We start from the raw sequence: 27,863 nt of genomic DNA, 5'->3' as shown, positions 1-27,863 counted from the left end.
CTTGTTACTAAATTTAGAATCTGGCCGACGGAGGCAGAGGGAGATAGCAGAGAGCCCATTCATTGGGCGTACCCGACTATTTTAGCGTTGCGATTGTGATCCAGCCAAGCCAAATATAGTCGTAGACAGGTATTTTTAGCCGTAAAGAGTGTCCCCGTTTTCATCTGGCAAAAGCGACCTGGGCGATATAGGATGTTTGAAATGAGCCAAAATCAGCACTCTCAGTGTTAACCTGTTATTCAGTAGGGGATAGATCACAGTCAGCTGATTTAACCGTCATACCCAGAGAGAAACAACTGTCGAGAGTAAATAGCACTGCTCACAGCTTCTCTGTCAATCCGGGGACAAGGACAAAGATGAAAAGACCGTAGACCCGAAGATAAATAACCTTCGGTTCGTCAAGCAGATACATAGCTACAACAGGTTTGTAAATGTGATGGTGGCTTGCAAGCTTCGCACAGCAGCGCTGTTTCTTTCACACCAGCTGAGCACAGACTCCTTTTTTATTTATTTTATTTTTATTTAATTTTCTTTAGCTAAGGAGACCACTCGGGGAAAAAAACACTGTAGTCAGGACTCAGGATACACCGCTGCTGCAGGAGACGTTGTTGCATTAAGTGCGAAAAGTTGTAGGCCAAAGGCAATTAAACAGCCGTGAAAGAAGAGTGTGCACACTTTACCCACTCATGTGAACCCGTCTGTCTCGGGACATTTCTGTGTGTTACACCTTGAAACTCTCTGGACTGCAGATAAGAAAGCCATACATTTGCTTATGCATGTGTGCAGCATATAAAGAAAAGCCCTGTTTGAACACCGAAACATACAATAACCCTATTGTCCCAATTCATCACATTCGAGTGTGCACCGAAATGTGCAGAGGATCCTACATTCCAGTCATGCCAAATTAGTTTGTAACATGCTTGGAAGAGGGAGTGGTGATTAATGCTGGAGAACACGGTCCGTCCCACAGTGCCAGGATCAGCTGCAGGGCATGCAGATCACATGCCACCTGGACTCAGCTAAAAACAAACTATAACAAAAAACTCCTGGACTGACAGTGCATGGTCCATGGATTTGTAATTTATTTTCACATTTCTTGAAACAGTTGTGAATAATTTGTAGTATTGTTTCTTCCATCTGATGGGGGTGAACGCTGGTTTGGTGTGTGACAGTGCAGGTGCTTTAACTGCGGGGTGAATATTACACCTTTCATGGATAATCCTGGCTTCATCGCTTCAATTTTCTTTTCCGCTCTCAGATTTGTATGGGTTTCATCAGTTTGTCATCATGTGCCATCTTATCAGGACATTTATCATTCGATTTTTGGTTAAGTTAATTAAGGGTAAAACATATATACAGTAGGAATAAATCACAAGTTCTTCATCATGTCATGTGACATTGCTTTAAAACTCTTATCAGAGTTGTATGTCCGGTTCATCCAGGGTAAGCCCTTATAAATGGATAATTTATGTTATGGATGGGGCTTTCATAATTCTATTAGTATTGTGAAATTTGGCAAATACTACTGCATGTCAATAACTTAGTTGTTCATGTTCCCTGTCAGTATCTATAAGCATGCTTTGGTCATGCAAGGTAAAGTCTTGTAAATGGATAATTTCTCTTTAAAAATGATGCATTTCTAATTGCCTTTATAACTCATCAGCTTCTTTTGTTAGTCTCTGTCTCCTGTCTTCTCCCTGTTCACCTGGTCTCTCTTCCTGACTGGTCAGTGTATCAACTACCTCAGCTGTGACCTCACAATGGTGACGTGTAATCCAGATTAACCTGCTCTCTTATTCCGCCAGACATGGAAGTGATTAGAGATTAGGACCGTGTCCTTTTAATAGAATTGGACGTGTGGGTAATCAACTGCGTCCACTAGTGTCTCGTGTCAGGTGACTCATTCACACAGATAGTTATACACACAAGAACAAGCGCTTGTTGTTGTCCCTAAGGAGGACATTGCTTTACATTCAGTTCCTTGGAGACTCACTCTACCTTTAACCATAACCAATACAAGCTTAATCTAAACCTAACCCTAATTTGACCTAAAACCTAAAATCTCTGTGTCCTTGAGAATTCATCTCTTTTTACTTTGGACTTTAAGGACACCTATGTCCTTAACGATTCCCCATCCCTGCCTTATACTGTGGTCAGAGCACAATCAGAAAAGGCCATATTTCTTTATATACTTTGGCAAAAGGCAGGTGGAACAAGAACAAGGGTGTGCAGTTTTGTGAACAAACATAACCATTCCACAAGTTAAAGAAATATAAATCTATTTATCGAACACTTTGTCCTCTGTACCCTCTATTTTTGTCCTTGCACTGTCATTCATGCAATATTCCTTTTAATAAGATAAGAAAAGGGAACAAAAAAAACTTGCTAAAGACGAGGTCAATCCAATCTTCTCTCTGAAATTTGCTTGACATTGTTCTTGCTTTATTTGCAGGGTAAAGTTCATTCTGACTGAGTTCCACGCAAAGCTGCCAATTTGTGCCAGACAGCGAAAACATCTTTGTATGAATGGTGAGTGAATTTTTGGTAGCACTATTTCCTGCCAGACAAATTGAATTTTACAAATCCAATGAATTCTTTTTGTTCCTCTTTTTCTTACTGCGTCTAAAACTAATTATCCCTGCAATAAAGAATTGCACTGACAGGTTGAGTGTCTGCTGCCTCTGTATAGAACTGTTAAACCTCTGCAGGCTTGTCAGAGTTGACAGTTTTATGACAGAGGAAGTTAGTTTGCATAAATGTGCCTCTGTGGGGCTGCGTGTCACAGTTGTTAGAGCACAGCTGTAGTATATACAGTGGTGTAGCATCTTTCGGCCTCCTGTACAGAGCCGTTGACTCTATGGTGGGCATATTGCACCGAGGCACTCTGAACTCTGGCTTATCACAAAGCAGAAGTGAAAAGTGATTGTGTCAGTTTGAATGAGCTCTCTATGTCTACGGCCAAGGCACCAGCACTCAGCGCTCTGGTGACACTGGAGAAAGAGGAAAGCAGAGAAACAGAGGAAGGCTTTTATCTTCGTGTCACCAAATCTGCTCCAACTGTACGTCAGAGTGCAAATGAGGACGGGAAGGGGCGGGGGAGAGGATTGCTGGCGCAAAGGCAGGGTGCTCAATGGTGGCATTCTTCCCTTTCTGTGGACACGCACACGCACACGCACACGCACACACACACACACACACACACACACACACACACACACACACACACACCACCAGGGGGATTCCCCCCGGGAGTACCCAAGTGTAGAAATACAACCCATCATTGCCTTATCACACCAGTGCACAAAGACAGGAGAGAGGAGTGTAGAGAAGTGTTCCATGAGCCACGGCACAGGAGGTGTACTTTATATCACTCAGGGATTGTGGGCCATTTTGTGATGTTATCATGATGTTTTTTTACACTTTTTGTGTTTGTGTGTGTGTGTGTGTGTGTGTGTGTGTGTGTGTGTCAACAGAGGGAGAGAAGGGTAATGCGCAGCAGCTTGTAATGTTCTGTAGTTTCCCTCGGTTGTTTGATGGCAGATTTATCACCTCTCTTATTATTACCCTGCAGTGAAATTTAACAGCATGATTCACAGTTCTGTGTAAATGTTGGTGTGTGTGCGGCAGTGTGAGTGAAAACCCAGCTCCGTGTTTGTTTTCTTTGTTTTGGAGCACATTTATCTGTGCATGTGTTTATGTGTTTACGTATGTGTACTGTACTTGCAGTTTTACAAGACCTCCACCATACATACTTTTCTCCACAGCGGAGCATTAGCGTGATAGTTGAGCAAGCAAATGTTGTGGGTTGTTTTTGTGGGATTATTTGCATGGTTATAAAGAAATATATCTATTATAGCTTCTGCATGTTTGGTGTCAAGTCCACGTTATCTTACTGTATGTGCACATGTGTAGAGTCGGGGGGGAAGAGACATGGAGGCTTATTCTGACAGAGTTCAAAGAGTGCAGTGTCCTTATGTGGTGTGATTCTCTTTACATCAGTTTAGACAGAAAAATATTTATGGTCTGAATAAGTGCGTAATATCTTAATGTGATTGAACATTTAAGTTTAGAGGTGGAATAGAAACTCTGTATTATTCTCACGTTTTGTGATGTGAAACTGGTTTGACTCCTTATATAATAACTATTATTGTGAGTATTGAAAGTTTGTCTACACCCTTTAAGTCTGGGTGTACTGGCAGACAAAGCAGATATCTCCATTATTAGCCAGTCTGCAGTTATGTGCTGGGGCGGAACAACTGTCAGTTGCAGATGCAGACAGTATTCAACCAAATGGTTAACAGAAGTCATTCCATGTTTAATAAGACGCTGCAGCAACAGTAGAGCAGTAATTAAACATAAGAGTTGTATTGTGGGGTTTGGACCATTAATCGATGGGGATATCAGTCATGTCAGTTCCACAAAGATCAAACAGGCTTTGAACAACAAGGAACCCATGTGGTTGATGGTGCACTAAACATCAGTACGTCATGCAAATGTTACGGTCAGAGCAGATCCACAGAAGAGATTTTTGTCATTAAATCAAAGTCCCCCCTCCACTCGCTTGGATGTGGCAGAATGATTTTGACATTAGAAGGCTTTTTTTCATATTCATCTGTTAAAGGGAAACCGTTTATCTGTGCTTACCTTGAACTTGAGTTTAGTACATGTACATACAAGCATGATTTTGTGACATCACATCTATTTTGGAAGCCATTGTGGTCTAACATGCAACCTGCGAGTAGGAGACATCTTGTCCAGCAGTTACATCATTTGCGTATTTATAGATTCTGGATTTTTCAATGATGGAATAATGGTTTAACTTTTTTTGGGGGAAAACCATATCAGACACATTATTATTATTATAATAATAATATAATAATAATAATAATAATAATAATAATAATAATAATAATAATAATTATTATTATTATTATTATTATTATTATTATTATTCCAAACAGAGTATTTTTATATTTCTTTAAACATGTCTGAGGGGGATCTATAAACCCATGATGCTTATGGTTTATATTAACACACAAATGTCCCTGAAAGCATTGAACCCGATGACATTAAGCAATCTTGGTATTGAGCAATGGCATCAGATGAAATTGTTTTAGCACGTGCCTCCCAGGTGTTTCTGTTTTTGGACATTGGACTGTCTGGTTTTCAATAATGCCCTTGTGTCTGAGGTCACTTAGGTCATCTTGCATTAAAAAAGGGGAAACAAATCCTGTCGATCAATACCTTTGCATCTGCCAATCAGAAGCATAGCTGCTTACCTGTCATGTAAGGTTACTGGAAACAACAAATTACATTACTGGTAGGTATTAAGTTTACAATTTAACTACCACTTGTGAATTTAAGTGTGTGTGGGTGTAAATTGTAAGATAGTGTGTTGAAATATGTGAACAGTGGGCGGAAGAGTCACCTTAGTGTAGGCAGTTGTTTAAAGGCCATTTTCTAGGAGATGTCAGAAACGGGGACATGTATTAGTGTATGTGTGTGTGTGTGTGTGTTAGCATGTGTGATGTGGTTTTGTCATTTGAGTTGAAACATTGCAGGATTCCCCCTCTTAGAGTGTTTAGATCAAGATACCAGACAACAAACGGGCTGAGGTTCAGTAGGTGTCCACTTCTAAAGACATGTTGAGCAGTACAGCAAGTGACAGAGGATTAACTAAATATTTGTATAACCGTAATATAAAACATGCTGGCGAGGGCCTGGAATGACCCTGCAGATGCTATTTTTAAAGTTTGGGAATTTTGGCTGCATGCAGAAGTGTGTGTTTATGTATTTGAGGATTGATATCAGTGTATTTGTGTGAGACCGTTGCCCTGTAGTTATTCACATCTGGGCCCTGCTTTGAGAAGACACTTGTGCACTCTGGCTGAGTGCCCTGCTCACCTCCATTAGTTTCGCCACCGCTTATTCCACTCCCACAACTTCAGCCCAGGTATCTGCTTGACAGCTTGTAATTGTAGTTCAGGCTTACTTCGTATAAAGGAGTGATGACATTTTGGTAGCTGAGTCAGTGTCTTTGTTGCCCTTCAGTTATTCAACACTTGAGCAGAATGTGTGTGCGTGTATTCTGTATTCTGTGCTTGGTGTTTGACGCTTTACAGTGGCTCAGAGTAATGTCATTCTGGGTCACACACTGATCACATGGGCATGTGCACGGGAAGACACAGACACAGAGACAGACAGACACACACACACACACACACACACACAGATAAACAAGTGGTTGCATTTCTGCATGAGTCACAGTCGTGGGCAGAGGTGGAAAGTTTCCTTGTTTGGGCTATTCCCCCCCTGCTGACACTTTTGATACTTTTTTGAAGTATCTGAAGCGTTTCTAATGCCAAGTCAACTTGTAGTGGACAGTGGATTCACATCATGTATGCTGAGACTACAGACATCCTGACTACTTTCTCTCTCTTTCCATTTACTCACACATTAGGAACACACATACTGATTCAGCACCCTGAATCTACCCATGCTACCACCACTACTGCTATTACAGTTACTACTATTACTTTTATTCCTAGTCCTACTCTGGTGCAATACATAAAAAGGCACCATCTATGTGTTATATTTCATTCTGTCATTACAAGTGAATATTTAAAACTGATACTACTACTACTACTACTACTACTACTGCTAATAATAATAATAATAATAATATATAGTGCCTGCCTAAAATAAAGTGCCTATGTTGGTTTCCAGCGAGATGTCAGGAGCTGGGGTGTCCTTTCACCGAGACTTGCTATCACCTGGTACTATTCAACCGGGTAACTCTTTTTCTGTCTTCCAATTTGGCGATCACATTCTGCTATATGATGAATCATGCACAAGTTGAAGGTGCTGATGGGATAACATTTCACTGGAATTGTATCTCGTACGATTTCATGTGACAAATATGATTGATTGATTGATTGATTGATAATAACATGCTTGTTTTGCGTGATTTTCACAACATAACATGTACTATTTTAAAGTAGATACATAGTCTGTACTTAAGTCTGTATGCATTAGAAATAAAAATTTGAAAAATCTGCACGGGGAAAATGACCACAACTGAGGTTGACCTTTAACTAACCTTTAACTGCTCAAGTTTAGCTACTCGGCGGCCATCAGATCAGACTGTGGTTGTACTGGGCCCCCTCGAGATGTGAAAGTGTGTAACTGGGTGACGTGAACAGGGTGTGAAGAGAGTGAAACAGCTCTCAGTGAAACTTAACTAAAGAAACGTAAGAGATTTTGCAGTTTTATACCATCTTAACATTAAAGGGACAAAATCATATTTTCTGCTGTGTTACATCATCACAGTATTAGATTAGATTAAATTCAACTTTATTTTCATTGTGCAGAGTATAAGTACAAAGACAGCAAAACGCAGTTTGCATCTAACCAGAAGTGCAAAAAAGCAGAAAAGTGCAATGTGATATACAAAGTATAGACAGGTGGTGCATAGGCAGGACAAGAACTATATTGCAGTGTTATAAGAGCAGAATAAATGTGGCTATGTAATATGAACAATGTATGAACAACATGTACTGATATGTGCAATGTACTAGCAGTGACATTATACTAGTAGTAAGAATAATATAGATATGTGCAGTGTATTAGCAGAATACATACAGTATATGTTGATGTTTGCATATTAATTGAGAGCCATTTAAAATCTCAGGGTTTTTTGACTTTGCATTGCAAGTATTCGGTTTTGTCACTGACTCTGGTAATTATCTGCATTCCCAATATATAGACTTTCATTGAGACATGTTCATTTATTTTTAAATTATACATCCGGGTTAACAAATGCTAACAACGCTACCAGCCAAGCTTCTGTGTACTCTCTTCTTAACAGTGCATGAATGAAATGCTTGGAAGGCTGTGCAGAGAGTCTGATGTTAATGAGACATAATAAGTTTAGGATTTATAAACTTCAGGAATGTGTAGCTTAGCTAAGAGAGAGGGAACAGCAAATGTTTGCTTGTAAGGAGGAACCTGTCTGATCATGTCTTTGCGTGGGGCTGTCTGTGAGTGTGCACATTTGTATTGGGGCGTGGCTGCTTGCATTTGCATGTAATATACGTTTAGTTTTTTTTATTTCTTTTTTTACAAGTTGACTCATTAGGTGTCATTCCATTTTCAAACCGAATAACCTTTTGATATTTTGTATGGTGTGGGTGGATAGGATTAAAATAATTTTTCAATGTAGTGTCACAGTTTTACTATTTATCCTTTGATAAATGGATGGTTGACCTTTGGGGATCTACAGGTACCAACTGCTTTCAGATTATATATATATATATATATATATATATATATATATATATATATATACAGTGCCTTGCGAAAGTATTCGCTCTTGAACGTTTCGACCTTTTGCCACATTTCAGGCCTCAAACATAAAGATATAAAACTGTAATTTTTTGTGAAGAATCAACAACAAGTGGGTCCCAATTATGAAGTGGAACGAAATTCATTGGCTATTTCAAACTTTTTAACAAATAAAAAACTGAAAAAGTGGAAGTGCAAAATTAATCACTTTCAGGGTGCAGCAAACTCTCTCCAGAAGTTCAGTGAGGATCTCTGAATGATCCAATGTTGACCTAAATGACTAATGATGATAAATAAAATCAGCTGTGTGTAATCAAGTCTCCGTATAAATGCACCTGCTCTGTGATAGTCTCAGAGGTCCGTGTAAAGCGCAGAGAGCATCATGAAGAACAAGGAACACACCAGGCAGGTCCGAGATACTGTTGTGGGAGAAGTTTAAAGCCGGTTGGATACAAAAAGATTTCCCAAGCTTTAAACATCCCAAGGAGCACTGTGCAAGCGATAATATTGAAATGGAAGGAGTATCAGACCACTACAAATCTACGAAGACCCGGCCGTCCCTCTAAACTTTCAGCTCATACAATGAGAAGACTGATCAGAGATGCAGCCAAGAGGCCCATGATCACTCTGGATGAACTGCAGAGATCTACAGCTGAGGCGGGAGACTCTGTCCATAGGACAACAATCAGTCGTTATACTGCACAAATCTGGCCTTTATGGAAGAGTGGCAAGAAAGAAGCCATTTCTTAAAGATATCCATAAAAGTGTCGTTTAAAGTTTGCCAAAAGCCACCTGGGAGACACACCAAACATGTGGAAGAAGGTGCTCTGGTCAGATGAAACCAAAATCGAACATTTTGGCAACAATGCAAAACGTTATGTTTGGCGTAAAAGGCAACACGGCTCATCACCCTGAACACACCATCCCCACTGTCAAACATGGTGGTGGCAGCATCATGGTTTGGGCCTGCTTTTCTTCAGCAGGGACAGGGAAGATGGTTAAAATTGATGGGAAGATGGATGGAGCCAAATACAGGACCATTCTGGAAGAAAACCTGATGGAGTCTGCAAAAGACCTGAGACTGGGACGGAGATTTGTCTTCCAACAAGACAATGATCCAAAACATAAAGCAAAATCTACAATGGAATGGTTCACAAATAAACATATCCAGGTGTTAGAATGGCCAAGTCAAAGTCCAGACCTGAATCCAATCGAGAATCTGTGGAAAGAACTGAAAACTGCTGTTCAAACGCTCTCCATCCAACCTCACTGAGCTCGAGCTGTTTTGCAAGGAGGAATGGGCAAAAATGTCAGTCTCCGATGTGCAAAACTGATAGAGACATACCCCCCAAGCGACTTACAGCTGTGCAATCGTAAGCGCAAGGTGGCGCTACAAAGTATTAACTTAAGGGGGCTGAATAATTTTGCACGCCCAATATTTCAGTTTTTTATTTGTTTAAAAGGTTTGAAATATCCAATACATTTCGTTCCACTTCATGATTGTGTCCCACTTGTTGTTGATTCTTCACAAAAAATTACAGTTTTATATCTTTATGTTTGAGGCCTGAAATGTGGCAAAAGGTCAAAAAGTTCAAGGGGGCCGAATACTTTCGCAAGGCACTGGAGAGAGAGAGAGAGAGAGAGAGAGAGAGAGAGAGAGAGAGAGAGAGAGAGAGAGAGAGAGAGAGAGAGAGAGAGAGAGAGAGAGAGAGAGAGAGAGAGAGAGAGAGAGAGAGAGAGAGAGAGAGAGAGAGAGAGAGAGAGAGAGAGAGAGAGAGAGAGAGAGAGAGAGAGAGAGAGAGAGAGAGAGAGATGCAAAGGGCCGCAGGTTGGATTTGAACCTGGGCCGCTGCAAAGGACTCAGCCTACATGGGGCGCACGCTCTACTGGCCGATTATTTTGTTTATATCAGTGCTGATTGCAAATATTCAAACTTCTAAGTGATACAATTCAATAATCATTGTCAGGTTTGCAGATGACCTAAAGGTTTTAATCTTTAGGGAGTTTTCACCCCTGCTTATTTCGGTTCATGTAGATCAAACCCTCATGCTCATGAAGTTCCAGTGAAACCTTTTTTCACTAAATGAGGCTGCAACGGACGTAAATAAAAGAAAAGCAATCATTTAATGAAGAGTTGACATTTGTTGATATTCGCAACAACATTTCCTTAAGATGATCATTGTTAAAAAACATCCCCCAAATAACAATACTGGACAAATAAGAATCAGTTCTGGCAATTTGCACACTTCTGGATGGTCTGAAGTTAAAAGAAAAACCTGTGTGATGTAAGGTTATTTGAAGTTGTCGCTAGTAACATGACTATCACAAGTTTATTTAGTATTCCTTTTATTATTTGACAATGTGAAACATACTTCAATCAGTCAAAACCAGAAACAAAACAACCGTTTCACTTCTTATTTGGGTCAAATTTTGAGAGCTGTTGGTCTTTCAGGGTTTCAAGATTAAGTAATATAACAATGCTTACAATTGTTTTGAATTTTCTCAAAAATATTTAAGTAGTGTACAAACGTAAACAATATACATCCTCTCCAACTTTGAAATTGTTTTCTGTAATACCAGACCATTTGTATGTGTGTTTGCAGTAAAAACTTTGTTCGTATACGGAGGCCTGAAATTAATGCATGTGCCATTAATACACAGACACATGCAAAAACTGTTAAATGGTGATTTTAATGGCTCGAAATATAAATGTTATAAAGACAAGAACAGCATGCTTTCTTGACTAAAGATTATTTGTTATTAAAACATCATGGTAAAATACATATAATAAGTATAATATAAGTCTGTGCAGGGTCGGAAGGAAGCAAATAGGCTTATACAAATAAATAAAATAAAAATAAAGTTATCATTACTGTAACATCAAATAAACAAGAATAAATAGGCAGGTAAAAATAAATGCTAAAAAGGAACATACAAAATACAAAAAAAAAAGAAATTAAAGGTAAAAGATACTCTTATGTGAATTAATTTATAATAATTAAATGTAATACCCAGTGATACACTGTACACAGTTTTCTGTATACAGTGCTGTAAATAGCAGGTTCGACACAATTCTTCAAGGAGTGAACCTGATGCCTCACGCAGTCGCCCTCAATGCTACCTGCTTCGGCATCATCAACGGCAACAAGGATCCTCTTATAAGTTTAACAATATTTGATTCCTTATTCTCTTTCTAGTTCATTATCGTGTTAGTCGTCTTTGTTCACTCTTTTTTTTTTTTGAAGAAACTTAAAGTCAGTGTGCTACAACTGATAACGTGCATAACATCTCGCTATGGGTTGCACAAGATGATTCATTTTGTTGTTTAAGTTGGCTTCCCCTTAGCCTTGACCTTTTCTTTTAAAAAGATCACATCTTATGATTCACCGCATTTCAACTTTGACTTTTAAATTTCATCATCTTCTCACGATTGAAACCCGGTGCTCAACAGTTACCTGGGTACAGGAATCTTAGTATATGCATCATGGCATATCATGGCTACTGCGTGGGCACTAGCAATAAACCCAAACCACCCATGGGTGCCATTGTGATCTTCCAAGAAGCCATTGGTGTGCAGTGAGAGACACTCCCAGAAATTTTCATAAGAATCCCTCCTGATGCTTGGCCTGCTGCATACCTGAAGAGCAAGTATTTACGTGTGCCACTCCCAATGACTGGAAGTGCTGACTTGTGTGGGAGTGGAGTGCCCTGTTGACATCATTTGTTGCTTATGTAAGATGTACAGAAGGAATTCCGGCATCTGAATGTATAATTTTCAGGAATATCGGAAATCAAAAATCAGTTTCATTGTAAGTACGCCTACATCGCTTGTGCTACCTGCTTGTGCTCTGCTTCAGTCTGCCTGCATTGATTTCTAGATAGGGTGTCATTGCACTTGTGGGATCCACTGCTTAAAGTTACAGATATGACTGATATAGGAAATCATAGGAAATCAAGCAAAGAAATTTGAACCCTGCTCATTAACATGTGATAGATAAACCCTCTGAAATACTTTATATGGTATAATGTATGATAGAGAATGCACCTTCTCAAGTGCTTTTAAAGTAGTTTTTTTTATCCTAGCACTTAACTTTTTGGAACAAATATTTTCACCATTGCATAAGTTATTCATTCTGTCATCATTGGAAATTAAATGGCTGTAAGCACATGCAAGCATGATGTGAACTGGACGTTTGATATAGTTCATATTTTAGTTAAAGTAATGTTTTGTAAACTTTGTTGTAAAATTGGTGGAGTGCTCCTTTAATAGTAGAATATGCCGTAAAACTCATGATTGACATGTTGACCCAGAATATGACAAAACTGTACTTAGATTAAAATACACACATTATGAAACTAACAGAATTTTTTAATTTTTAATTTTAAAACCTTTATTTTTCGCTTTTCACTGGTGCATCTCTATTTTTCTCCATTCAATATTACAGTCTTAAGAGTGTGTATTCTTCAAATGAAGTAATTCTGGAATCGTCAAACAGCGTCTAAAACATAGCCCGTACATATCCGTACAACACATGTCCAGTTTAAACAGTCCTCTGCTTCTTGTGGCCCCTGGTTGTCTGTATGCAGCTACAAATCTGCATTCTTCTTCTTGGTCATTGTTGGTGTATCGCGTCACCCACGTCCTCATGTGTGTGTTTCTAAAACAGGAAAATATTGCTCCACTGCGCCACCAGTGGTCGAAAACACCACAGGGTACCTTTTTAAATAACTTTTTATATGTGTATATAAATATTTTGTCTCAACATGGCAGCATAAGGCCTAGAGGCTGCTCTTGAAATCTTTGACTGTTGCTAGACTAGATTCAGGTCAATAGCAGGTCATGATTTCACACTGACCCACTTAGCCAGTATGCCAACAGCCCCCTACTCCTCCGCCACAACACCTTCACCATCACTGTCTCTGTTCCACTCTCCTCTCCCCTTACTCTTTGTTCCTCTCTTGCTGTCTCTGGGTACACTCTCCTCTCTCTGTTGCCCTCTCTTTAAACTCACCACTCAGTCCTTCCTCTGCTCTGTCTTTCCTCTTCCCCTCTCTTCTTTCCCTCCTTGTGTTCCTTTGCTCCATGAGGGGAACTTCCACTGCAGCTTCTATCCAGGAACAGACTTCCACTGTGGAAACACAGCTACATAACGCAGCTCCAGTTTGCTTTCCACACCGAGCAGAGCAGGGGAGGGGGAGCTGGGCTTCATGTCACACACACACACACACACACACACACACACACACACACACACACACACACACACACACACACACACACACACACACACACACACACACACACACACACACACCGCAATATACATTTCTTTTTTTGACTCCCACCATAGTGTAATGACTTTTGGTTGCATAACTTTCTTTTTCTTGTTACCCTACAAATAATTTCAAATAGCACCTGGCAGCGCACGATTGTACAGACATTAGAGAAAGATCCCTTTTTTTATCTCACGGTCAGTCATTAGTGGCACTCCTGTTCAAATTATAGTTTAACAGCCAGCGGACATCCGAAACGAATGCATTATGCAAAGCAAAGGTCTATATCTGTCACTGTGTGTTGTTTTTGATCTTCTCCTGAAAGACACCTGCTATAATTGGTTAGTTATCAGCATTAATGGATAGAGAAGAGACGTAGGAAGGAGCTTTGGGGAAACACACACACACACACACACACACACACACACACACACACACACACACACACACACACACACACACACACACACACACACCACACACACAGAGTAAGAGTCATCGTATTCAAAGCAGACAGGAATAGAAACAGAATACATGAGCCAACCACATTGGCGTAAGCAGTAGCCATTACCTCAACAATGACCACGATAACATGGATACTGTAGACAGAGGTTTTCTGTCTACTTTGCTACCTTCTATTGAAACTGTTCTTTTGTTGTGTGTGTGTGTGTGTGTGTGTGTAGGCATATGTGGCTGTGAAAGATGCTTTTTCCATAGTCAAGATATCCCTTTTCTCCATGAACATATCTGGTCTTTATATAAGGTATGCCTGGGACTTATATAATTCTTGGCGCTTCAAGTTTCTGTGTGTGTATCTGGAAAGCTTTTTTGATTGTATGGGAGTCTGTGTGTCCGTGACGCCTTAGAAGCTCTCCTGGCCACGGCTGTGGAAATGCTCCACTGCCCCACTCTACTCAGTGGGGACAGTGGTGGAGAAGTGGATCGATGAATGGGGAGTGGAGTGGGGGGCTCTGATGGTTGGATGGAGAAGAGGAACTGTTAAACTGTGGCATTGCCAAAAAGACAGTGGCAAAATGAGAGGGGAAAAGTTGTGCTTTCTTCAATCTTATGTAAACCTGAGCTCCTCGGTTTTCACTTGGTTGCTTTAAGTTGAAGTGACAGGCTTATGTGATGTCACTGTCACAGTTTATTTAGTTTCTTGTTTTTTGTTTGTGACTGTTGATTCATGCATACAGTTCAACATGGTGTTAACTAGCTAAAAAAGCAGATCAAACTTTAAATGTTCTTGTTAAAGGAACACGCCGACTTATTGGGAATTTAGCTTATTCACCGTAACACCCAGAGTAAGACAAGTCGATACATACCCTTCTCATCTCCGTGCGTGCTGTAACGCTGTCTGACGGTTCCAGCATTAGCTTAGCCCAGCACAGATCCTGCAGGTAACTGGTTCCAACTAGCCTACTGCTCCGAATTGTGACAAAAGTTACAAAATAACGCCAACATGTTCCTATTTACATGTTGTGATTTGTAGAGTCACAGCGTGTACAAAAAACAACGTAAAATGAGACACAGCCATCTTCTAACCGTAAACAAACCGGGAACTATATTCTCAGGCGGAAGAATATAGTACTTGGGCGGAGTGATATGCTCGCAGCAAGCCTGTCTGAGAATATAGTTCCCGGTTTGTTTACGCTGTGACTCTACAAATCACAACATGTAAATAGGAACATGTTGGCGTTATTTTGTCACTTATTCGGAGCAGTAGGATTACTGGAACCATTCACCTGCCTGTTCTGTGATTGGCTGATGCCGCTGGAGCCGTCAGACAGCTTTACAGCACACACGGAGATTAGAAGGGTATGTATCGACTTGTCTAACTCTGGGGGTTACGGTGAATAAGCTAAATTCCCAATAAGTCGGCGTGTTCCTTTAAGTAGCTGTATACTGTCAATAATGAGTTTTATTAGTCGGTCCACCACTTCAGTCCAGACTAAAATATGTCAACATCTATTAGATTGATTGCCATGAACTTTGGTACAGACATTCATGGTTCCCAGAGGATGAATCCTAATGACTTTGGTGATCCCCTGACTATTCCTCAGGTGCCACCCATCAGATCAAACTTTCAATTTTTCCAGTACTTTGGTTCATGACCGTCTGTGAAATTAATGACATTCCCATCAGCCTCAGCTGTATTGTGTTTAGTGCTAATTAGCAAACATTAGCATGCTAACATGCTATACTAAGATGGTAAAGATGGTAAACATTATACCTGCTTAACATGTTAGTATTGTCATTGTGAGCATGTTAGCAATTTGATGTTAGGCCGGCTACACACTGCCTGCTTGACGTGAGCGTGGCGTTTCTGTTGTGTGTCAGCTGTGTGTATTTTTTTTTACACACCAGAAACGTGTCTGTCGTGGCGCTGCTGCTATCCTTGTCTGTACACATGTATGTGTCCCATTGATAAAATCAAATACCATGTTAAACATAAATATATACTGATTTGATTACAGCAAAGACAACGTTGGCAGTATTGCGGGAAAAATACGCTACAGAATATTTCTTTCTGCATTGACAGGTGCAATATTATAAAATCGATTGATTTTTTTTTTTATTACATTTATAACTGTGTTTATAAAACAACACACAAGCAACGCTGCCAGTGTGTAACCGGCCTTAGGCTCAAAGCACTGCTGTACAGCCTCACAGAGCCGCTAGTATGGCTATAGAGTGTTGTTAATATTCACTTCAAATTGGCAGTTGAGTTTTTGTTATAGTTTGATTTTGGCTGCTGGTTTGTGTACACTAAAGCATGGGTTGTTCACGAGGTTGTTGATTATGAAAGGTCTCAATAATTGTCTAACCAATCCAATACAGGATCCCATCAATAAATCTTATCTTTGTTAAGCTTAAATTCTTACATTTTTGTACATTTTGTTTACCCTCTGTGTAGGGGCTTATAGTTAATACATGTATTTTTCATTATTTTTCTATAATTTTCAGTTTGTTTACATCATTTACTTACAACATTTCCTTGGTGTCTTGTGACAAGTCAAATGACATCATCCTACTGGCATGCAAATCAAATTTTCAGTTCTCTCCCTCGTCTTTTGTTTTGATGAAGTGTGGTGACTTTGAAACTAACAACATATGTGTTAATATATTCATATATTTCAGCGTAGTGTATTTCAGTGTGCAGAAGTAACTTTTTCTTCTGTATCGGAGGGGCTGCCCTTACTTTGCATTTTGGGAAGCCCCATTTGGAGCTGTGTCCTGTTAGGAATTTGCATGCTGGGTGCAGGCTGCGGTAGTATGTGCTAGTTCTTTGCTACTCTTCATGACACTAATATACCAATATAGGTTATTAGCTGTCAGAGTGCCTGTGCTGTGCACTCTTATTTTTTTATTTTGTTTTGTTTCCTATTCTACATTAGACAGGAATTCATCCTGAGAGGCTGTGTGTGTGTGTGTGTGTGTGTGTGTGTGTGTGTGTGTGTGTGTGTGTGTGTGTGTGTGTGTGTGTGTGTGTGTGTGTGTGTGTGTGTGTGTGTGTGTGTGTGTGTGTGTGTGTGTGTGTGTGTGTGTGTGTGTGTGTGTGTATATGAGTGTGTTTCTTACTTGTAGTGGAAACTCTTTGGGAATTTGCCATGGAATGTCTGGGCAGGATTCCCTCTTTTCCCCAGTGGAGCGGACCATTCACACACGACTATCTGTACGCAACATGAACACGTAGCACAGCAGAGCATGGAAACACATTGTCCTTTTTGTGTGGATTTAACCTCATTGCACAGTTCATGAGATCTTTGCTTGGGGCTACTCAGTCCAAAATGTCATTTACATGAGGATGTGCTACCAAATCATTAAAACATAAACTGCCTCTGTATGTCTGTCAAGTCTGCTTTTCCTACTCTATCTGACTTCTTTGCTCTCACTTACTCTGACTTCTCAGTTCTTCTTCTCCTTTCATTGGAATGCAACTTCAGTTTGACCTTGTGACTCATCTCTCCCACGCTGACCACACCAGTGCTCGCTAACCTTACATGCACAGACGACCTGCTAGACTCTCATACAGTACTTATGCACACACACACACACACACACACACACACACACACACACACACACACACACACACAAAAACACACACACACACACACACACACACACACACACACACACACATTGTTGCATCACACACACACTCACACACTGTTGCGTCACTCTCCTGTGGTGTGGCCTGTAACTACTAGACAGCTGTTCCTGCTTAGCTGTCATGTCAGCCATGATGTCAGAGCTTTGTTGTGTGTGATTGGCTGACGTCTGAGTGCGTCCTGTGTATGTGGGAGATACTATGTGGGTGACTGTCGTTCTCTGTGCCACAAAGAGTCGTGGTCGAAATGGTCAACTGATCTGTAACCTTTTACTCTACAGTAGGACACTAACGTCTTTCTTGTCACCGCAGTGTAAAATGTGTAAAACGGGGGCGACTTACGCTGCTACAGATACACTACTGACCCGGAACTCATGCAGGCATGCAGGCACAGTTAAACCTACAAAGATATTTGAGGATGCTGTGTTTTAAAGGGTATGGTTTATTACAATTTGGGTCTTATTTGTGTAGTTTTGGCTCATCATTTATATAAGTTATGGGAACATTTGTACTCAGCACATTCATTGCTTGGATTTGGGTACTTGGTGACATTGCTACACCAAAGCTTGATGGGGCAAAAAACAGTTGTTGTTGTTGTTGTTGTTGTTGTCAATACCTGGGGTCCATTCTTCGTACGTTGCTTAAAACATCCGAGATCAAATGACATATCCTAGATGATATCATCGTGCTAATCATGATCTGGCTAATTAGGTTCTTCGAACACACCTGCTGTTGATGATTAGTATAGCTGGATTGAGTTAGTGAGATAATTGCGCGTTCATGCGCTTGTTTAAAAGGGGAGATGTATCGATAGCAGAAACTTTGATCAGCAACGCTGCTATTGGCTGCTCACCGTGGCCAAAGAGCGCTACAGTTTTTCAACGCGCAGAGCAAGAACTATTACTAGAAGGGTATGCTGAGTTTGAAACAATAATTAAAACGCCAGGGAACACCTCAAAGTCTGCAAAAGCCAGGAGAGAGGGCTGGCAAAAAGAAGCAGACAAATTAAATCCGTAAGTGTTCCATGTTATGGTTATATCACTTATTACAGTATATATTCTTGTATTTTAATTATTTCATAATTGCTTAATGTCAGAGCCAGCTCAGGACCCACTAGAACATGGGAACAAGTAAAAGTGAAGTACAAGAATATTCTTCAAACTGGTAAGATTTTCTACTTCTACTGTTTAGTCTCTTTTACCCCAAAACATTTTAAATGATGTGTTTGTCTGTTTATAACAGCAACCAAGAAAAAGGCGGAGCATAAAAAAACAGGTGGTGGTCCTGCACCCCCACATTATACCCCGGCAGAAGAGCTGGCCCTTGGGCTAAATGCGAACCGACCCATTGTGGACGGCATCCCTGGGGGCAGCTCTTCCTTAGACCTACAGCCAGGGACCAGTAACAGCAACACCTTAATTACAGGTAAATGAGTTTTAAATCATCTTGCTACAGTGTAAATAATTTGTTGCTGCATTAAATTAAGTATGTCTATAATCCAAATGGCTGGTACAGTCATTCCAACAGATAAATATTGAGTCAATTGCTTTGACTTGTGAAGGTGAAAACTGCATAACTTAATGTAGTAATGTTTTGCAATATGTTATTGATCATATTTTTTCCTAGTGTAGTTCATTGTAATGCCATTGTGTTCTCTTTTCCGACGAGTCAAACTTTTAACGTGTGGCTCCAACAAGTTGATAATGTAGATGAGACCCTCCCGAGAAAAACGATATCTCTCAATCAGTAGATTATCGCGCTGCGCTAAAGGATCCTGTCGATCTCGCAAAACGCAATTGCTTCGAAAAGCTCTTTGAATTATTCTGGCACCTTCAGCAACAGGTTCCTGACGTAAAAACGGACAAGACATGGCTGCGACAGACTTCCCATATCACCTCCATTTATATAGCCGGGATCTAATCCTGTTGACATGAAATAAGCCTGCTCGCAAGCAGGTTTAAGATTGCGCACCTGTTGCTATGACAGCAAGTCCAGGATGAGCGTCGAAGAATTAAACAATCCAAGATCATGCCAAATCGCCAACAATCAAATCCAGCTAAGTGAGTTAGCGACGTACGAAGAATGGGCCCCTGGTGCCTACATTACCCACAATCCAACTCAAGCGTCAACAATTGGGTCAGAGATACAGGTGTATTATGCTGCTAGTGGCTAGACTCATGCAGAGACGAGGAGAGAGCTACAGAGGTCTGGTAAGCTGACTTCTTTCTAACTCCAGGCCTCCAGATTGTGTTTTTATTTTTATTTTTTAAACTTGTAGTCTTCAGCCCCCACTGACGCTGCCCTAAGTGACATCACTTGAGGCAGTTTATCAGACTTTCCTGCAGCTTCCCCTCCCTTTTAAAAATGCAGTAGTACTCCCTAATACCTGTAAACAGTCTTTGATGTGTAAAATCGGTGAACTTCACCTTTTAAAACCAAAAGGGAGGAGCGCACTAGAAGTGTCCATAATAATCAATCACAGCAAAGGAAAATTTGTGTGTGTACACAACTATGGCAAATACGGTAGGTCAAAGTTGAACCAGGAGGTCGGTATGTAAACAGGATGGATATTTACAACAGACAGTTTGGGTAATAATTTTACCTTTAGTCTCCTTTTTCTCTTCCAAATAAGCCTGGCTTAGTCTGGAGTTTGTTTAAAACCTGTCTGATCGTCTGAATGCTTTTTAGGGATGTTGCCAGATTCCTAGTTCACCAACCAACTTGGTGAGTATTTTATTGAATGATGGCCAAAATTACAAACATAAGACATAAGTTGTAATGAATTGGAATTATGCTTGGTATCAGGTTAATAGTACATCAGAGTAAAGCAGGTTTTTTGACCTGATCCAACATGCAACAAAGGAAAAACTACTTGAACACAACATGCATACGTTATAGGGCTGTCAATTGATTACAATATTTAAAGATGCAGTAGGTAAGTCTTATAAAACTAACCTTCTGTCATATTTGCTGAAACTTACCCTATGTTCCAGTAGAACTACATGAATTATGTAAAAAAAAAAAAAAAAAAAAAAAAAGAAAAAGCTCCTCTGGCACCTCCTACAGCCTGTAGTGCCATTGGTAAAATTCCACCGCTCCCGGTCGATTTTTTCCAATCAGGGCCACAGGGGAGGTCTATCTGCCTGTCAATCACTGCTCAGGCACACGCATATATAGCGTTCTCCCCTCCCCCCTCCCCGCGCACGAGCTGCAGAAAAGTTTTCCAAAACTCCGTGAATAATGGAGTGGCTTTTCAGAGGTGGCGTGGCTGCAGGATTTTAAAGATCTGAAGAACGATGCAGATGTAGCCACATTTCCTCTCAACAGGTAACATAATTACCATGAATGATTTATCTTTCACTTGGTTATTAGTAGTCAAAAGTCCACAAAGCTACGTTGGTGAGGATGATAGTAACGTTAGCACAGTGGTCGGTCTGATATGATGCTGAAATGGCTAACGGTAGCCTGCTAGTTAGCATCGTTTTACTGTTGGTGAGTAAAGTTAACGTTGTGTTAGTGTTTAGTTATTGAACATGTCTGTCTGACATGCCGTCAGTTCTGTCAAACTCCGTTGTGTGGGAGGGGCTTAGGAGACGGTTTGGGCTGCAGCAGAAAGGGAGGAGGGACTGAGAAGTTGTCGATGTTCAAATTTGTTGGCAAAGTCCTGGCTCTTCACAATCTTACCTACTGCAGCTTTAATCGCGATTAAGCGCATGATTGTTCATAGTTAACTTGTTATTAATTGCGAATTAATCACACTTATCAACATGGGAGTGGAAAAATATGCTTGCTTTATGCAAATGTTTAGTATTGTAACAATCCAAAACAATGACAAATACTGTCTAGAATATTCTCCAGAATAACCTAAAAGGCAGACATGGGGGACTCCAGTCACATGACTTGACTCAAGTTAGACTCAAGTCGCAAATTTTAGGACTTGAGACTTGCTTGATAAACATTCATAAAAGACTCAACTTGACTTTGACTTGATATTCATGACTTGCGACTTGACTTAGACTTGAGTCAAATGACTTGACTTTCTGTTTAATAAATATATTTTTTTTCCCCTCTGATATTGAGGAGGAGTTAACGTTACGATTTTAGTGCTGTCATATTTGAGGCATACTGAACAAATATGTATGTTGATTTATTGTTGGCCTAATATCAGTTTTAGCCTGTGCTTTTTCATCTGTATACATTTAAACTTTTCAGATGTATGTGGCTTGGACGCAAGGTCTTTTGAATATTGAGTAGGAAAAAATGCAAATAAAACTCCAGCAGTTCATAACCACTGTCTTTAGCTTGTTTACTTTTGTATGACTTGACTTGTGACTTGCTTGACCAAAGCTATGACTTGACTTGACTGGCTTGATTGTCACAAAAAATTACTTGGACTTGCTTGAGACTTGAAGGTTAAGACTTTCTTGTGACTTGTCCATGTGTGACTTACTCCCATCTCTGCTCAAAGGTACTGTATGCTCAAAAAATATGCTGAAAGCACAATATGGCAAATTCAAGCCCATCAAGCAACAACAGATGGGCATTTTGACCTGAATGTAACATTACTTGTACTAACACAATGTAGTGTCCCACTTCACATGTGTAAACATCCCATGTTTTTAAGCAGCTCAACACAAAACAATGGACCTCATGCTTTACAGCAACAGACACATTGTACAAGTACATTGGTCAGCTAAATGTAACAATGTAATTGTGATTAACCTCACATGTGGGAAAATAAAGGCTCACAAAAGCATCCCCTTCTACTAAGTGGGATCAAAACAGGATGATACAAAAAATAAATTCAAACAAACGAAGAATAAAGTGTGAGAGAAACTGTGTTGGCTCGGTGGAGGCTATGTGCGACGCAAGGCATATATGCTTGAACGTGAGTTGCCTGGCTGCTTCATGTTGCGTGCACTATCAGTGGTCAGTGTGCTGACTTTATGTTCAACGTCCCACTGTCTGGCTATACTTGCAGAAAGGGCTCGCTGCATTCGTCGGCAAAATGCCTCACCCTTATCCTCATAACAATCAAAGCATGCGACCGAAGTTCCCACTGTAGGCCAAAATAATGTGCTGTGACCCCATGGTAACTGTGATTAGTCCCCGGTGAGTGCAGCGCATCTCTCCATGGCTTCCTGATTTCCCAAACTACAGAGCACGTCCAAAAAATGTGTGGCGTTAATAGGAATTTGCGTTAACTCGTTGTTATCGCGTTCATTTTGACAGCCCTATATAAATTAGTTTAAAAAAGACAGACACCTGATCTGAAAGGGACCAGAGGAAAGTCAGGCATGCTCCGAATAGATCTGAGGTTAATTAGATCCAATCAAAAATATGTGGACCCGAACAAACCCAAGTAGAAAAGAAAAACCAACACTTGCAGCAGTACAGTCATTTCCCCCTGTTCTTCACAGTTCACACTCTGTCTCACAGAGCGAGCCCATTTGGATCCACTCAGATGCAAGACTTATTGACACCTAAAAGAGCGGTTTTGATCTGGGTTTAAAAATGGTCAGTAGTAGATGGTGTGCCAGCAGAAGCCATTTTAACAAAAAAACTGTTTTCTTCTCTAAAAACTGGGTCAGGCATTTGTGTAAAAAGTAAAAAAAAAAAATAGACAAAAGTGTGTTATTCACTTATTTAAGAAATATTCCATTGCATTGGATTAAAATTGTGCGTGTGTGTCCAGTCATGGTCACCATGGTGAAGTCCTACTAAAAATCGTCATGACAACTTAAGCCATCAACAGCCATGGTGGTAAGCCAAAACACGTAACTGTCTCCTACGCATCAACACTATTCACACATGCACTCAAACGCTTGCACACACACACACACACACACACACACACACACACACACACACACACACACACACACACACACACACACACACACACACACACACACACACACACACACACACACACACACAAAGACGCCCACACACAACGACGTAAACGACAGATTTAAGACTGAGTGTCAAAATAGAGTTACTTGTTTATGAGATAAAATTAGTGTGTTGTTAACCCTACTCAGGCATGAGAGGTCCTGATTACAGCTAGTTTTCACTCACACTCTTTTTGGCTTCTTTTTATATAAAACTGCAGCCATACTTGTTTTCATAATTCTTTTACGAATTGATAATGTACTGCTTTTGTCGTCAAGTGTGTCTTTGAGAGAGAAGCACCAGCAACATGTGCCTGATGGTGATGCCACCCTGGGGCTCTAACCACCAGCTCATCCCAGTCACCTCAAACACACACACACACACACACACACACACACACACACACACACACACACACACACACACACACACACACACACACACACACACACACTGCCCCCAGCACATACACTGCTCGATGGTCGAGATGGAAGCCCCCCTCACCCATTCCTGTATCTGACCCATTTTCCTGTGTACACTGTAGAGGTTGGTGAGCGGCCCTGCCACCCACCCCTCCTTGTTTCCACTGGGGTGGAAAACACTAGTGGAGTGGGAAAAAGAGGGGAGTGGGAGGACAAGGGGCAGTGGAAGATGAGCTTAAGGGGGGAGGAAAATATCAGGGTGAGTGAGTACGTCCATTAACCGCCCCAGAGGTACACTGCAGGGGAGCGAGGGGATTGGCCCTTGTACTTGTAAGTGTGTGCGTGTTTGTATGTGTGTTTGTTGTGGAAGGTTGGAGTTGGTTCTGAAAAAAATGCAATTCTGCATCGAAAACATCTCTCTCTCTTTCTCCCATGCTATGAAGTCCTGCACCCTGAACATCAGAAAACATTTCACTTTTGTTTCCTCCTTAATTCTCTTGGTATATTTGGATGTATTTTAATGTTTAGTCCACTAATGAGGCACTCCAATGATTTAATATTGCATCCTCATTGACTTGGGGGAATTGCAAGTGACATAGAACATTCAAAATTAACAGAAACCGGGATGCCCTGACTGTTACTCCCTAGCTGTATGGGTCGAGCTCCAAAAACACTGGATCCTACACTTTGCATAATGCAACTCTATAATATCCGGTTGTTAGAGCCTCCATGCCTGATAAATGCCCACTTCTATCAAACTTCACGTCCCCAGTTTGTATTGCATTTTTCCTATTCAATGCTGAGATATGAGTGATGTTATTTGAGTAATTTTCTCCAACTTGACAAAACTCCCCCAACAGCCACAGAAGACATTACACCGCTGTTTTCATATGGGTATTCCCCATGTTGTGTAACTTTGAAATATAAAATCAATGGACTGTACCTTTTTGTACCTTTTTACAAATGTCTTTGTACTGGTCTCCAGCCATTGGTTTCCACTCATTTCATTATACTATGAAAATCATCTTGAAGGTTGTTTAGACATGTGGTCCATCATGACGAACACTCAGCTGTCTTTATTTTGTTAGCGTTGCGCATCCTCATGTAGTGATGCAGCTCCAAAACAGAACTACTAACTCCTTGTTTGTTGATGCATTCAAGCGTTTGTAGGGAACTCCAACTTCCGACATGAAATGCCAACAACAACCATTTTAATGCAATAAACTGCTTTATCACAATTACATCATGTTTTACATGATGTTTATGTTCCCTTATCTTTTCCTGACTTTTTTTGGTTTTGATTCGTACGTAACTTGTGAATCCAATGCCGTTCAGCAGCTCTAAGTGTGGAACTTCTGTCTTAAAATAAATGGAAACAAATGGAAAGCGGGAAATAAAATAAAAAAAGTATGATTTGCCTCAGAAAATGGTACTCAACATTATAATTAATATGTGATTTTTAGATAAAGGCCTAAGATATGGTGTGATCCTTTTAATGGAAATAGTAGTTATGATTATTTCATGTATTGATTTACAATAACAAGGCAGCATGCAGTGTGTTTTGGGCCTGAATTTTAAGTGAAAAATGAAAACACAGAATGGACTGGGTAACACCTACGTTTTACTAAATGTGTTGCGTGAGAACGAGGTCTGTTCTGTATCCTGTGGGGATTGAGGTTTTAACTGTAAGACTGGGATCGCACAGAAAATTTGCCATCTTTTCCTCTGAACCCTCTGGTCACATAGAGAGCAAGTTTGTGGTCCAGTGATCAAGGTAGTGACAATGTCGCCCACACAAGTCTCACTTGCTGGTTTCATCCTGTTACCATGTGATGTAAATGGAAGTGAAAACACCCACTCTGTCTTCAGTGCCATGACAATCATATGACAGCAGTATTGCAATGACACAGCTTTATTATCACCTGGTAGTCTTGCGGTTCATTTCAGAAAGTAGGATTAGAAAGTTGCTGATTGGTTGGTGAGGTGATTTGAGACTGCGTAGGTGTGTCTGCGTACATATTAAGTTACTGTATCTTATGACCAGGGAATGTTCTCATACCTGTTTTCTACCACATGAATGGAAATTAATGTTTGTTGGCTGCATGTCTGCACATTGTTAGAAGAACATAATCTGCAAGTGATGATTTTTTTCTTTTTTTCTTATTTAAAACCTCTACACACATTGCATCAGATCCACCACCGTATACCGTTGGAAGACTGTGGTGTTTGTGGCAAGGAAGTGTGCACTTTCACTGTGTGTGTGTGTGTGTGTGTGTGTGTGTGTGTGTGTGTGTGTGTGTGTGTGTGTGTGTGTGTGTGTGTGTGTGTGTGTGTGTGTGTGTGTGTGTGTGTGTGTGTGTGTGTGTGTGTGTGTGTGTGTGTGTGTGTGCGCATGTGCATGTCTGTATTTTGTGTATGTGCTAATCCTGGAAAGAAGAGAAGTGAGATGGACACTTCCGCTCTTTTCTAAAAATATACCTTCCATTGCAGCTTGCATCACTTCCTCTTTATGACACACGATGCATGCACTCGAACACACATACAGATGCATTTAACTTAACGACGCTTAACAATTTCCTTATCTGGCATTGTGTGGTAACCATGTGCGTTTGATTGTGCGTGTGTGTGTGTGTGTGTGTGTGAGTGACACTGGAAAGTGGTTTAGTGTAATGGCACAGTGTGTGGGCTGGGAAACAGCTGGTGGCTCCAATTAACACGCATGGATGCCAAGAGTCCTGTGTTACAAAGGGTTACTCTATACAGGATGCACAGTACATCTGTGATAGTACGTGTGTGTGTGTGTGTGTGTGTGTGTGTGTGTGTGTGTGTGTGTGTGTGTGTGTGTGTGTGTGTGTGTGTGAGAGACTGACTTACTGAGAGAGTGAGAGTTGGAAAGTGGTGTCTCACCACGTGACGTAGGTTTCTGGTGTTTTCCAAACCAAAGAAGTGGAACCAGCAGTGACGAGGATGTGATGTCATCGGCAGGCTTTCTTTCTCACTCTAACTGCGGCCCCACGTCTCACACTACTCTTTTGTCGCTTTCTTTTTGTCTATATTTCCATCTCTCTTTGTATCTGTCTCTGTGCAGTATCTGTCTCTCTGTGCACATGTCTATCTGTTTCTCTCTCTGTCTTTATCTCTTGCTTTGCCTCTGGTTGCACTGTAGGGGAGTAGGCGTTTGTTCGCTGGCAGTTTTTTTTTATTTTTATGAATGGGATGTGTTGTTTACTCTCTGACAGAGCTATTTCTGTCAGCGCTGATGATGAACACATACAGTGTGACCACACTAACTTCCTCCTCTATCGCCCTGCTGCTTCCTCTCATTGGCTAAGGCTCTCCTCTCAATGGCAAAGGCTGTGCGTCTTTGAGGTAGTTGTGAATGTGTGTGTTTTTTGTGGGAGTACGTGTGTGTGTGTGTGTGTGTCTGCGCACGTATATATGGATGTAGGCCAGAGAATTGAGGGGTCTCAGCTGGCCTCTTTTTTTAGAGATAATTGATAAACACATCCTGTTTCCAATGGTGAGAGAAACAGTTAAAACATTTTTTTCCAAATGATGTCACACAGCCCACACCAAAAAGAACAAATTCATATTTCAATATGCAGTATGACAGCAGCAGTCTCACAGCTATCAAGTAATTTGCAACTTTCTTGATGGTAGGGAACAATATATTCACATAAATGACAAAGCTTACATCACTCAACCATGAAACAAAGACTGAATTGACCACTAATATTTTTGAGTATATGCTTTCCCCTGTTGCATGTATGTTGTTTTCAAGATTTCGCTTATTTTTACTGACAAAACCTATATGT

General features: G+C 40.6%; 1 long non-coding RNA gene across 2 annotated transcripts in view; it reads left to right on the top strand.

Annotated features, from left to right (window-relative positions):
* The first annotated feature begins 24 nt into the window (after nt 1–24).
* Nucleotides 25–27,863, top strand: part of LOC120562144 — a 67,470-nt gene continuing 39,631 nt past the window's right edge. Inside the window, exons 1-3 of one of the 2 annotated variants that reach the window (XR_005639702.1) lie at nt 25–423; nt 2,453–2,529; nt 18,974–19,137. This is a non-coding gene — a long non-coding RNA (uncharacterized LOC120562144). Of the gene's footprint in view, nt 424–2,452; nt 2,530–18,973; nt 19,138–27,863 lie in introns of those variants that run through there. The other variant, XR_005639703.1, reaches the window with a different exon arrangement.

This window comes from Perca fluviatilis, chromosome 7, assembly GCF_010015445.1.
Source record: "Perca fluviatilis chromosome 7, GENO_Pfluv_1.0, whole genome shotgun sequence".
In the NCBI taxonomy this organism is placed as follows: domain Eukaryota; kingdom Metazoa; phylum Chordata; class Actinopteri; order Perciformes; family Percidae; genus Perca; species Perca fluviatilis.
The sequence above is the reverse complement of the archived record's forward strand: the minus strand, read 5'-3'. Positions and strand labels throughout refer to the sequence as shown.